At 32.9% G+C, this 13,967-nt stretch overlaps 1 protein-coding gene across 5 annotated transcripts in view; it reads right to left on the bottom strand.

The window, feature by feature from the left end:
* The window catches only part of LOC125055400 (synaptotagmin-7), a 299,046-nt gene that overhangs the window by 16,580 nt on the left and 268,499 nt on the right, over positions 1 to 13,967 (bottom strand). The gene's annotated exons all lie outside the window — the stretch shown is intronic.

Raw genomic sequence — 13,967 nt, 5'->3', positions numbered from 1 at the left:
TTACGTAGCATTATTGGAGCGTTTGAAGTATGGCGGAAAAACTACCCAATTTGAAGAAGAAAGTGCTGTTTCATCAAGACAATGCACTGTGTTACAAATCAATGAAAATGACGTCACAATTCCATGAATTGGACTACGAATTGCTTCCACCGTATTCTCCTGATTTTTTCCTGCCTTGCGATTCTGTAACTCACTTTTAGAACTCACACAGCGGTTTTCGCATCGGTTTTGAAGCAGTCAGTTTATGATTTGGCATTCTGATAAACAATAAACTACAAGCTCCCACCTTTTCAGAATGCCAATAAAATAAAATGACTGCTTCACGACTGATTTGAGAGCGACCGCCGATGCGAAAACCGCTGTGTGAGTTCGAAAAGTGAGTTACAGAATCGCAGGGCTGTTCTCAGACCTCAAGAGAATGCTCGCTGGACAGAAATTTTGCATGGAGAGGTAATTTTGACGTTAAAGACGAATCATACTATAAATTGTGATAGCTATAATCGTTGTATCACTCTCGAATGCTATATAAAAAGTTCAAATCAAATTCTATAAAAAAAAGATGTTTTCTATTCGCTTACGAATTTATCAGCCCGCCGATTATTGATACAGATTTTTTAATATCAGGCTTTGAAGTCATATTTTAATATGACCCTGTCAACGTACGTGTTATATTTAGAACCTTCAGCTCAAGAGACTGGCTTATTGACGAAACGATGAATTATTTATCACGAGGTCAGAAAAACATTTCAAGTATGAGTACCCTTTGAATAATACAAACCTTTTTTGTTTATTGAGGTTTTATATTCATGCAAACCTTCCGAGATTATTAAAAAATCTGTGAAACCTGTAATGTGTGCATTTGTTTTAGATGTATTGCGTGAATTTTATTCTATATACTAGCCTGTACCGGCACGCCTAGATATTTATTTAAAAATATTTAGGAAATTATAATGTTAGATTTTTTTTTTTAATTCTTTGTTATAGTGCCATCTCCTTTCGATGGTCCTTGGTTCTTTCAAGAAAAGAGCGTACCTATTCTTAAAAAGCCGGAAACGCACTCGCGGACCCGGCAGTATTAAGAGTGTCCATGGGCGCCGGTATCACTTAACAACAGAGGAGCCTCCTGCCCATATGCCCCCTATTCTAAAAAATAAAAAAATGTTGTATGCAACACTTAAGTTCGTGAGCGTATTTGAAACAAAAGCAGCCGGTGATGCCAACTCATACAAAATGATCCTCCTAGGAGCATACAAATACCCTTAAATAGCGACAAAAATCCCTAAAATTGGTAGATACACTTGGTTTGAGAGGTGATTTCAAATAAAGTTATAAATACATTCAAGTATGTAATGGCTGTTGCGCGTTCATTTTTCACATTTACGTATATTAATAAATGATTATTTGGATTTTCGGGTATAGTCACGCTTTGAGTTTACATTTGATTTCGTTGGTTGGGTTCGAGGTTTAATATACCTAAATATTAAAGAAAAGTGTTTTAAAAAAATCTTGAAAACGTTCCCTCTAAAAATCCCCCTAAATAAATCTACCGACTCAGAATTATCCAGGAATAATAGAAAAAATAGAAAAGTGACGATACATATTTGTATGAAACACTTTAGTTGAGCGTTGAAACAAAACAGATTAGCGCACAAATTATATTGTAAACTGACTCTAGTTCGATCTGTCAAATTGACAACTGACAATATTGACAAGTAACTTGGAATTAAAAGAAGAACGACTCGGTCTAAAATACTAGACGCAACTATTCAAAAAGTCGGTTTAAAATAACGATCCTCTTGTGAATAGTGATAGTTGTATAATTGCTGAGTCAGCGTTAATTTTACAAGTACAACTTGAAAAATGAGAACAATTTGGTTGCAAAATAAAAATATATTTATGTACTAGTTCTGTTCTATGATTTTTATTGCATTATTCACTTGGTAGGTTAAAACTAAAGTATAAATTAAATAACATCGCACGAAAGATTCGTGCATATTTTTACGGTTGTCATTATTTGCATAAAAATAACTGGCAACAAACACGTCTTAATTTTAAATCCACGTTTTATAATCCCACCGAACGAAAATATACTTGTTGGATGTGTTGTGATGTTACTGATAATTGTTATAGCATATTTAATATAACTATTTGCTCAATAAGTGTTGGCGTAGTATCTTCAAATTACGGCAATTTTTTATGGAAACATAAATATAGAAATCTGAAAACTCACACCTCAAAGAAAAACTCGGACCTCAAAGGAAAACTCAGACCTCAAAGGAAAACTCAGACCTCAAAGAAAAACTCAGACCTCAAAGAAAAACTCAGACCTCAAAAGAAAACTCAGACCTCAAAGAAAAACTCAGACCTCAAAGAAAAACTCAGACCTCAAAGAAAAACTCAGACCTCAAATAAAAACTCAGACCTCAAATAAAAACTCAGACCTCAAATAAAAAATCATACCTCAAATAAAAACTCAGACCTCAAAGAAAAACTCAGACCTCAAAAGAAAACTCAGACCTCAAAGAAAAACTCAGACCTCAAAGAAAAACTCAGACCTCAAATAAAAACTCAGACCTCAAAAAAACTCAGACCTCAAAGCTTCTAAGAGACTGGTATCATTTTCTTAAACATTCCTTTTTTTAAGACTCAAACGCCTACCTTCCCCATCAATGGAATACTAGTCGTAACTCCTACGAATCCTATATTTAGGGCCTTAAATTTACTGTTAATATTAATATGGAAACCATGTGTAAACAATCCATTTTCACCTTCCTCTTAAAATCCAATTAATGTAAGAGAAACTCGGATATTTTAGAAAATATTTACAAAGGCGTGTTTTCTTTCAATTTAGAAGAATTGACACAAGATATTGTTGTCAGATACTTGTATTGTTAGGTTGACAATTTAATAAAAGATATCAAAGTTAGTTTCTGTAAAGAAAACTCTATTCAATTTACTATCTAATATATAAAATTCTCGTGTCACAATGTTCGTTCCCATACTCCTCCGAAACATCTCAACCGATTCTTATGAAATTTTTATGCATATTCAGTAAGTCTGAGAATCGGCTACTATCTATCTTTCTAACCCCAAAGTAATAAGGGGTGTCCGTCCATCTCAAAGAAAAAAAAATTGTTATGAAAATACATACAACCCTTAATTGTTTCCCCTGTACGATCAACCCCTATTTTTTATTATATGGTTAATTTTATTGAACTAAAAAAATGTTTCCAAGAAATAATATACATGGCAAAACAACGTTTGCCGGGTCAGCTAGTCACATATAAGAAAATAAATAATAGTTTAAAAAAACTAAAAAACACGCTTTTAAAGCACATCAAACTAAAAAGTGAAAAATAATACCTAATTTAGGCTGAAAATGGTAATGAACAAAAAAAACTGGTATTATTGTGAAAAAGCGTGGGGCGCTGTGTGCCATATTTTTCGTCTATCGAGCAACCAGCGTGTTTTTTAGTTTTTTTAAACTATTATTTATTTTTTAATTTTAGTTAATATGTTTTCATTTTTTTTTTTCGGATTATTGCATTGTGATCGATCTTTGACAGGTGCGCAAAGTTTGAATTAAATCTGTCCGTTAAAAGTGGGTCAAAATCGAGTCCGAAGGAGTCGGTTACATACATACATACATACAGGTGAAGCTAATATAAAGCGTGTAATGATAAATTGCAGGTGTTAGGTATTTATACTAGAATGTATAGTACGATTTAAACATAGGTACATTATGCATATACAACTGTTGGTTTACTATCGAACGAATACTTAGGAATGTTACTATAAAGATTAACTGTCAATTCTCTAAAACAAAATACTCCGAGAGTACTATTGTGTGTTGTGAAAGCAATTTTCTTTCAAATTGAAAATTGCCTAAGCCTTGGCCGGTTGGATTCCTATTGAAAATGGTTTGAATTTCAGCAATATTTTGATACAACGTGATATTCTGAAGTAGCTAGTGTAGCAAGTGTAGGGCTGTCCAAACAATTTAAAATAACGCCAATGCACACACACAACAAACAAACACATTGTGTTTTGTTTTTTTTAACCACATTATATTAAAAATTATTTTATTTCAAACTTTGTACAAAATTTGACCCGTACATCATTACGATAAACAATGAGTCGATCGAGGGCGAGGCAGGCAAACTTTTCAATTGGAATTGTTTTAAAGTAGCTTTTATCAATAGATCTTTATAGATTTTCCATTAAAAACAGAAAATTATACAAATAACTTTGACTACATCCTCTAAATCCTTTTTTCAAACGTCCAGAAATTACATACAACCAACTGTATATATTTGAATGTTATTCTAATTTATTCATTTTAATTAAAAATATTATAAAACTCTAATAAAATTAAGTATAGTTGTACCACAAAGAACGGTCCGGTTGATACACAATTTTATATTAAAACTAGCGGATCCGACAGACGTTGTCCTTTACACACGTCTTACATACTAAAAATGTATTAATGTTAATCATTCTTGACTCCACTTGTACACACAAAAAATTCATTCAAATCAGTTCATTCGTTTAAGAGGAGTACAGCGGCATACACACGTACAGTAGAATTATATATATACGAGAAAGATAATAAGAACTGAGTACATACCTCGTTTCCTTATATTCTAACCGTGAAAGGCAGACTATTGTCACTCGTAAGGATATGGAGAAAATTAGTTTGGGGACAATAAGAGAGGTTAGATAGATAATATACTACTAATACTTTGCTTTTAAAATAGTTTACAATACGCACATACACCCACTATAAAAATATAAAAATTGAGGACGTTACTAATAATGTATATAATCAGCAAAAACCCGAACGAAACAAAACAAAAAATGTGACAATCGGCCGAGTTACAATATAGATCACCCTCAACAAAAATTATGTAAAAAATAAATATTTCGAACCAAATTATTAATCATTAAACATTATCAAAAGAATTTTCTGATGTATAATAATGCGACCAAAACCAAACTTGCGTTTTTAAAAGCTCAAGGAAAGCCCTAGCAGTGAGCTTATCAATTTTTCCTACATCGTTACTGGTACCCTTATCTAAAGTACCGATTGACATCCACAAAAGAAAATAGACACACTTTTGTGACCTCAACGTCGTCATTAAGCCGTATCTATCTCGTTCAATATCTGAGGAACGTATTTTGAAAATATTGATAATTTTTAATTGGTGTTTGTTAATGAACGGTAATACTGTCGCTGTGTACAGCGGCTAGGCTAAGTTCGATTTCCGGTGAAATAGTGTTTCTTTTATCAAAGAGAGAAAAAAGTATCTCGATACAATTTTATGATTGTAATAAAATGTTTATAGTTATATACAGATACTTAATGTGTATAGTGTGTGATAAAACGTTGCACGGCATTCAATTCTCGATACAAATGTATTGGAATGCCTGGAATGGTATGCTACCTTAAGAAAAGATAACTAGAAAAAAATGTATAAAATATAAAAAATCTAAGGTGTATATTTTTTTTGGAATGATTGGAATTTAAACGGGCTTTTATTATTATTATGTCTGTCATATTGTTGGAATTGGGGTAGTAGTATAATATTTTGCGCGCTAAATTTCATTAGTGTCCATAATTTATCGGAAACTTAATTCCAACTTAGTGAACAGTTGAGATTCAGAACGATGACAACGCAAACTATTACTCCCATATGTCAAAATCTAATACATTTTTGACGTATGGAAGCCAGACTTAGCGTTTAGTTTCGTTTTGAATCTTACTCCTTATTCTTGAGTGTCAATCAAACTTAAATCTAGTTTGAGAGGGTTTCAATAGCTGTCAAACCATTTCTTCTGTATGAATTTGACAGCGCTCAAGACGAGACTGTGACTGGGGAAAACTCTTTACAAATATATAAACCAGCTGCCCCCGCGAACTTCGTTTCTCCTTACTGTGATTTTACTTAGCCTACCTTTTTAGTACATACCAACATGGAACATGCTTTTTTGCTATGCTACCCCAGAGACTGTTCGGTTTCCCGGAATGACAACTTTTTAGGTTTTTCTGTGATTTTTCTCTATATAAACCTCAGAGTTCAAGTTATAAGTTCTTAACTTACAAATAAAAAATAGGGATTGATCGTAGAAGAGTGGAAATCAAGGGTTGTATGTATTTTTGTATGCTGTACCATAAAAAAATAAATACACAATTTTATGTAAAAAATAAAAATATTGTTTTGGGTGGACTAATCACGTTTAAAATATAGATAGTAGCCGATTCTCAGACTTACTGAATATGCATTGTGACACGAGAATTATATATATATATAAGACAATAGTCTGTATTTCAATAGCAAGCAAGAGGCTAAATAAAACTTATATTTGTTTCTCTGTAAATAAAGAATGCAATTTTATTTATCGAGTGGGTTACACACATACAATCCTTACAAGACTAACACAATCTTACCTGTAAATAAAGAAACGACAATAAAAGTTCATTGTTATCACCTCTCGATGTTAAGCTATAACTAAGTATTAAAATAATTTACAAATAAAATTAAAATGCAATTCAACAATCTCAGCATATTTGCTCTTTACATATTTGACAATGTCAGCTAGCTTGACGTGACACGACGCGGCTCACTCACGAACTAGCAGTGCGCGCGAATATTCAAATTAAAGAGATCATTCTCTTTACATCTCCCTCCTCCAGGATGAGAATTGCTCCAGTAATTCTCATGGTAGCCGTACATATTATTCAGCGTTATCAATCATTTATTCCACCGTCCATTCGAATAAGTTTTGTTATATGGTATAAGCTTGTATTAGTTTTTGTTCTGCCTGTGTTTATTTTATATATTGTATTCGATATTTTGTCTGTTATTTCAAATGGGCCGATTCTTAAATTGTCCATTTTCTTCCTATTTAATTTGTTTCCGTTTTCAACATATACCAGTTCTCCTATGTTGAATTCCCATTGTGTTCTGCCTTTATCAAATAATTTCTTATTATATGCATGTGATCTAATTGATCTTTCAAGTGCTTGTTGTCTATTTTGAACCCATGTTTCTGTATCTAATGGTTGTCGTAGTTCTTGTGGCAAAATACTGGTGACTTTTCCTTCTAATAGATATACTGGTGCAAAGCCTGTCACTGTGTGCTCGGTTTCATTATACTTATCTATACATTCTATTGCAATTGACGTCCAGGATTTCTTTTCATTCTTCTGATTTATTTTGCACCTCATTTTGTTAACCAGTGTTTGGTTCAATCTTTCGTTGAGTCCGTTTGAAAATGGTGTATCTACCGCAGTAAATATTAGTTTTACATCATTATCTGTCAAAAATTCTTTGAATTCTTTTGAATTTAATCCTGGATACTGATCTGCTAGTAATATCTCAATGTTTTCCGTCTCCAGAACTTTTTTTACTAACTTGATGAAATCTGAAGCATTTTGCGTTTTTGATGTCAGAATGAACGCAAATCTTGTAAAATGATCAACTAACAAATGTAGGTATTTCTTTGTTGATCTTTGTCCTCCAAAACCACCAATGGTATCTATCGACATTATCTGAAATGGTTTTTCGGCTGGTCCCAGATGTGACATTAATCCGTATTTATCCTGGCCTCTCGATTTATTTTTTATACAGGTTTCACAATTTTTGCATATTCTTTTAATGTTTCTCGTTAAATTCTTTGCTGTATAATAAGGACTGATTTTATTTATCATTTGGTTGATCCCTAAATGACACCATTCGGTGTGTGTTTCCTTTATTAATTTCACACTCGCTTCTTCAGATAATATAACTTTTTCTCTGTTTCGATCTTTTTTGTATAGTATCCCATTTCTTTCTATTATTTTGGTTTTCTTTTCCTTTATTTTCTCGTTTTTCTGCTGATCTGCCTTAATATCATCTATTGTTATCAGATTCACCATTTTTAAAATTTCTTCATCATTATCATTATCTTCCAATACTGGGTTTCTACTGAGACTATCTGCTTCCGTATTATTCTTCCCCGGAATATATTTGATGTTGAAGTCATATTGTGACAAATAAAAAGTTAATTCACCAAGTTCATCGTCTGTTCTAGCCTTTATGTTGAGGTTTTCTAGTGGTTTGTGATCCGAAAAAACGGTGAACTTTCTTCCAATCAACCAATATTGCCAGTATTTGATAGCTTCTTTTATTGCCAAGCATTCAAGGTATATTGCCTTCTTTCTTTTTTGTGAATCATTGAGTTTTTTTGAAAAATAACCAACTGGTTTTTCTTTACCATTTTTTTGAATCTGTTTTAATATTGCACCTATACCATTCAACGAGGCATCTGTGTAAATTGTAATAGGCAGGTCTTTATCAAATATTTCGAGTACCGGTTGTGAGGATAATATATTTTTTATATTAGAAAAAGTTTCTTCACATTCTTCTGACCATATAAACTGGGCATCTTTCCTCAATAATTTATGTAGTGGATCCAATAATATCGAACTATTTGGTATGTATTCGTGGTAAAAGTTAATCTTTCCCAGAAACTGTCTAATATTCTTTCGGGTTTTGGGTGTTGGGAAATTTCTTATTGAAATAATGTTATCTTTGAGCGGTTTTACCGTATTATTTCCTATTATATGTCCTAGGTACTTCACTGATGTTGCTGCAAATGTGCATTTTTTAAATTTTAATCTGAATCCTTCTTTTATTATTGCTTTGAGTACTTTTTCTATGTGATCTATATGTTCTTCAAACGATTTTGAAAATATTAAGATATCATCAATGTAATTTTCTGTGAAGTCTTTTAAGTTATTATTTCTTAATATATTTGATAAAATTCTCTGGAAAATGGCAGGTGATGTTTTCAATCCAAATGGTAGGCAAGTCCATTGATAATGTCCATCCTGTGTGACAAATCCTGTCTTTTGTCTGTCCTCAATACGTAGTGGTATAGACCAAAACGCGGAATTTATGTCCAGTGTGGTAAAATATTTACAATTTCTTGCTTTAACAATCAAGTCGCTTATCAATGGAAATGGTTGTGCTTGTGGTATGACTATCTTGTTTAGTTCACGAAAATCAATACAGAGTCTCGATTTTGTATTTTCGTCTCTTTTAAATGCCAAGGTAACTGGTGCTGCGAATGGGCTGTATGATTCCTCAATTAAGTTATTTTTTAGTAAATTACCCACCTGTTTTTCTATTTCTATTTTGTCTTCTAATGTGCAACGATATGGTCTTTTGCTACAGTACTTGTCCACCATTAAGTCTATCCGGGCTTCATAATCTGTTACTGTACCTACATCATATTTGTCTTTGGCAAATATAGTATTATAATTCTCTATTAAATTGTGTATTCGGGACTTTTTGATATTGTCCAAGTGATGTAGATTTGTTATGAAGTCATTTTTATTCACATGCTCATTAAAATTGACTTTAATTTCCTCTATCTCTTCAAATGCATTCATAATATTTATCTCCCTCTTTGTCTTTTGTAAAATTTTTAAATCTTCATTTTGAGCTAATTTAAATTTTTTTATCATATCTAGTCCTATAATGAAATCTTCAAAATCCAGTTTGTCTACAATAAAAACATCAACATATTCTTCTATATCAAAAATCTTTACTTTTATTCTTATTAAACCTTTTGTGTATGTCACACCATTGACAGTTCTTAATAATATTCTATTTGTATCCACAGAATCATTCTGTGTTCTAACTAACCTTTTGTTTATCAGAGACACTTGTGAGCCTGAATCATATATTCCATTTATTTGTATTTTGTCTTCTAATAACATATTTATTTTTATCAATGGTGTGATTACTCGTTTTTTGTCTCTTCGCTTAGATTTACTTCTATAACCGAATTACTTCCAATCCTTTTGTTATCTGCCCCTTCTTTTTTAAACCAACAAGACTGTTCTGGGTGGTATCGATTACCCTTATTTAAATACTGACAGGTTTTGCATGGTTTTTTTCCTAAACTGTATTTCTTATTGTCATCTTTTTCTTCCTTTTTTATTTTGAAGTTTTTATTATTTACCAAACTTTCACATTTACTTATTTCATGAAGCAATCTTGTTGAGGTTTCACACTTTTCAGGATCAATTCTGTTTCTAATAAATTCAGGTAAGCCGGCTGCTATAAGTGTGACCAGACTTTTCCCGCCAATATTTTCATCCATATCTAATAATAACTTTTCTTTTCTAATGGCGTATTCCATCGGTGATCCTTCTTTATATTTGTAAAATATGGCATACATTCCCGAACTCCATCCTTTATCGGCAAATGTGTCCAAAAATTTATTTTTCCACTCGGACCATCCAGCCTCGATTTTCAAAGTCTTCAATGTTGCCGAGTGCCAATCTGCACATGTTTTGTCCAAAAATAATCTTAATATTTCTATCTTTGTTGTATCTTCCTCAATCTCAAATCGTTTACATTCATTCTAGAATATTTCTATCCATTGTTTCGCATTTGAGAATTTACATACAAATTTCTCAATCATGAATCTTTCTGATATATTTTTCAAATTTAGTAGACCCTTTTTTTTCTGTGTGGATTCTACAATATCTGTTTGTTTTTTTTCTTCTTTTAAATATAGGTCGTTAAACATTAAATTATTATCTTCATCAAAATAGGCTTGAATCATTTCTTCTGTACATGTCATCCATATTGTTCTTTCTTGACCTCTTTGATTTAAACTTTTTCTCACTCTTTTGTAGGTTTCTGTTTTTGTTAATGCTATGTGACGACTCGCGTATTTATCAGTCTCAGACAGTGTATACTTTTTGTCATCTTCTGTTGTAATTGAGGTTATGGCAATTACACTCGTCTTATTGTCAGTTTGTGATGCTTCAAGCTTAAATGCAAACTGCAATTTTTGTGCCATTATAAACAAGTATTGTCGTTTTATAAGACAATAGTCTGTATTTCAATAGCAAGCAAGAGGCTAAATAAAACTTATATTTGTTTCTCTGTAAATAAAGAATGCAATTTTATTTATCGAGTGGGTTACACACATACAATCCTTACAAGACTAACACAATCTTACCTGTAAATAAAGAAACGACAATAAAAGTTCATTGTTATCACCTCTCGATGTTAAGCTATAACTAAGTATTAAAATAATTTACAAATAAAATTAAAATGCAATTCAACAATCTCAGCATATTTGCTCTTTACATATTTGACAATGTCAGCTAGCTTGACGTGACACGACGCGGCTCACTCACGAACTAGCAGTGCGCGCGAATATTCAAATTAAAGAGATCATTCTCTTTACATATATATGACAGGGAATGCTCGGATTATCAGGAAATGTTTTGATCGAATCAAATGCCTATTGACTTTTATTGTTGCTTTGGTTAATGATTGAGATTCCTTCTATTACTTTTAAGAATCATAATTTAGTTTGATTTGATTTGTTTTGTTATTATGTCTTAGTTCGAAATCATTACTTAACAAATACAAATAATGTGAGCCTATGCCTCGAGTAGGCCATCTTGACTTTTCACGTTCAGGGAACGACGGACAGTTCCGAAGGAGTATTCATCGGAGCACTGTGGTGATGAGACGTTGGACCGAGTTGGGTTTATGTGATTTGTTGTTAAAAGTGAGTTTAAACCCACTGCCTTGCGATTCTGTAACTCACTTTTCGAACTCACACAGCGGTTTTCGCATCGGCGGTCGCTCTCAAATCAGTCATTTTATGATTTGGCATTCTGATAAGGTGGGAGCTTGTAGTTTATTGTTTATCAGATGCGAAAACCGCTGTGTGAGTTCGAAAAGTGAGTTACAGAATCGCAAGGCTGTTCTTTATAATTTAAGCTAAAGTATTGTTGTATTAGAAGGAATCAATCTCAATTAAATACTGTATGATTATTATTCGTGTCTTTTGTGCTCGTACTTTAGTCACATGAAACCCACTAAGCCCACTAATGACCATATCGATGAAGTGACGATATTTCTTCGTCATATACATGTAGATTATGTTTATATTAAATAAAAAGGTCTAGCTATAGATTTCAGTCCATTCCAACAAGTTCAAGTACCCAACATTGATTTACGACTTACATTAGTGGAATTCGATGTAATTCGAAACAGACATTAATCATTCATAATATTGATTATCCCGCGTCAATTTGCTCTCGACCTTTTTATGGTTAATGATACGTTTAATTTGATTGGAGAAATAATAATTGTTTCCCTGTACACAATAATGTAGTAGCTTGCAAATTAGGTTTGCATCAGGCACTTAATAGGTACAGGTGAAGGAAAAGATCGTGAGGAAACCGGCTTGCCTTAGAGTTTAGACCCAAAAACGTCGCGGGATGTGTCGGGCACAAAGGGCTGTTTTTTTTTGTATAACAGGGTGCATACGGACAGGAGACTCACCTGATATTAAGTGATACCGCTGCTGTACCTTTACATTACTGGAAGGCTCGCTCGTTGCTGGGCTTTTAACAATTGCTACGCTCTTTTCTTAATAGACCCTAAGTTGAATTGGTTCGGAAATAAAACTTTCCTTTTAAAACAACGACGATCACCGAACAGGTACAGAAATCTCATGTCTAGAGCTAAAAGGTTGTAGCGCTACTGAGTTTTTACTGGGTACTTAAACTGGGGTACTAAAAGCTGTGCCATAAGTACTCTATCTATCACTGTTTATAACACAAACGAGTTTATTATATAGCCATTTAACATAGATGTTTTTCGATCATTGGGGTTGCGCATACTCAAATAGAACACTGCTCTGCCCTGCGATTCTGTAACTCATTTTTCGAACTCTCACAGCGGTTTTTGCAGCACAAATCGTAAAATGACTGCTTGACGAATGATTTGAGCGTGACCGCCGCTACGAAAACCGCTGTCTCTCACAGCGGTTTTCGTAGCGGCGGTCGCGCGCTTTGAAAAGTTAGTTACAGAATCGCAAGGCTGATCTTGTCTTCACATAAGACCAGAAAAGACAAGTATTTTAATTAATAATTAAATTTACTATCAATAAAATTCAAGATACGAGAAAATATAATATGTATGTTTATAAAGTATACTTTATAAACATAGATATTATATTGTACACAAATATAATATATATATTTGTGTATTGTTTATAGCCCCGTAGGTGATTTATATTATGTGTGTGTCATTTATTTATTAATATTGTATATATCCATGTGACTAAACGCTTTGTGTGTTCGAATACCGGTAGTGTAAAAAGCTTTTCTGTGTACACAGTTAATTCTCGCATGAAAACATCATTACGACAGCTGATCGAAAACAGAAATAACGTGTGTCAGGCACAGAAGGCTGGCCGTTTCTCTACAAACAACGAAAAGGAGAGACCCAAGGGTTCTATCGCCACTACGTTTATTAAGTTTACCAAGACATAATTAAAAAGACGATTTGCCACAGTCATTGCTAGGTAATAAGTTCTTAAAACATTGGATTCTCGAAGCGAAGACAGAAAAAGTAAAAACTAATAAAACTTTATCCATTATGGTAATAAAGGGAATTGGCACACAATTACCATTTTACGAAGGAATTTCTTACTTATTTTACAAAGAATGTGATTGCCCTGTGTGTTGGCCATTCCTCGATAAAGACGACCTTTATTAAATCTATAACTAGCTAACCCGGCAAACGTTATTTGCCGTTATAACAGAACAAATGACGCAATAAACTATTGGGGTTTGTGTAGTAGGTTGTGGATAAAGTACGTTGCTGCTCTTCCTTTGACTTAAACGATTCTCGACCAGTCTAGCTACTGAATTTACGGGATACATGAGGTTGTATGGAGTGTATCCATTTTACCCAGTTATGTATCCAAATTTGTTTGTCTTGGGTATGGTAGGATACAACCAGTTAGAGGTAAGGAGGCACTTTACTATCATATTATATATTTTTTAAGGTCCTTAGAGGACTGTGAGATTATGAGAGACGGATATATTTGGTTGCACAAATTCAATCATAATTTAATTTTGAGGTGGGTCATCTTTA

This window comes from Pieris napi, chromosome 13 (genome assembly GCF_905475465.1).
Source record: "Pieris napi chromosome 13, ilPieNapi1.2, whole genome shotgun sequence".
Classification (NCBI taxonomy): Eukaryota; Metazoa; Arthropoda; class Insecta; order Lepidoptera; family Pieridae; genus Pieris; species Pieris napi.
The sequence above is the reverse complement of the archived record's forward strand: the minus strand, read 5'-3'. Positions and strand labels throughout refer to the sequence as shown.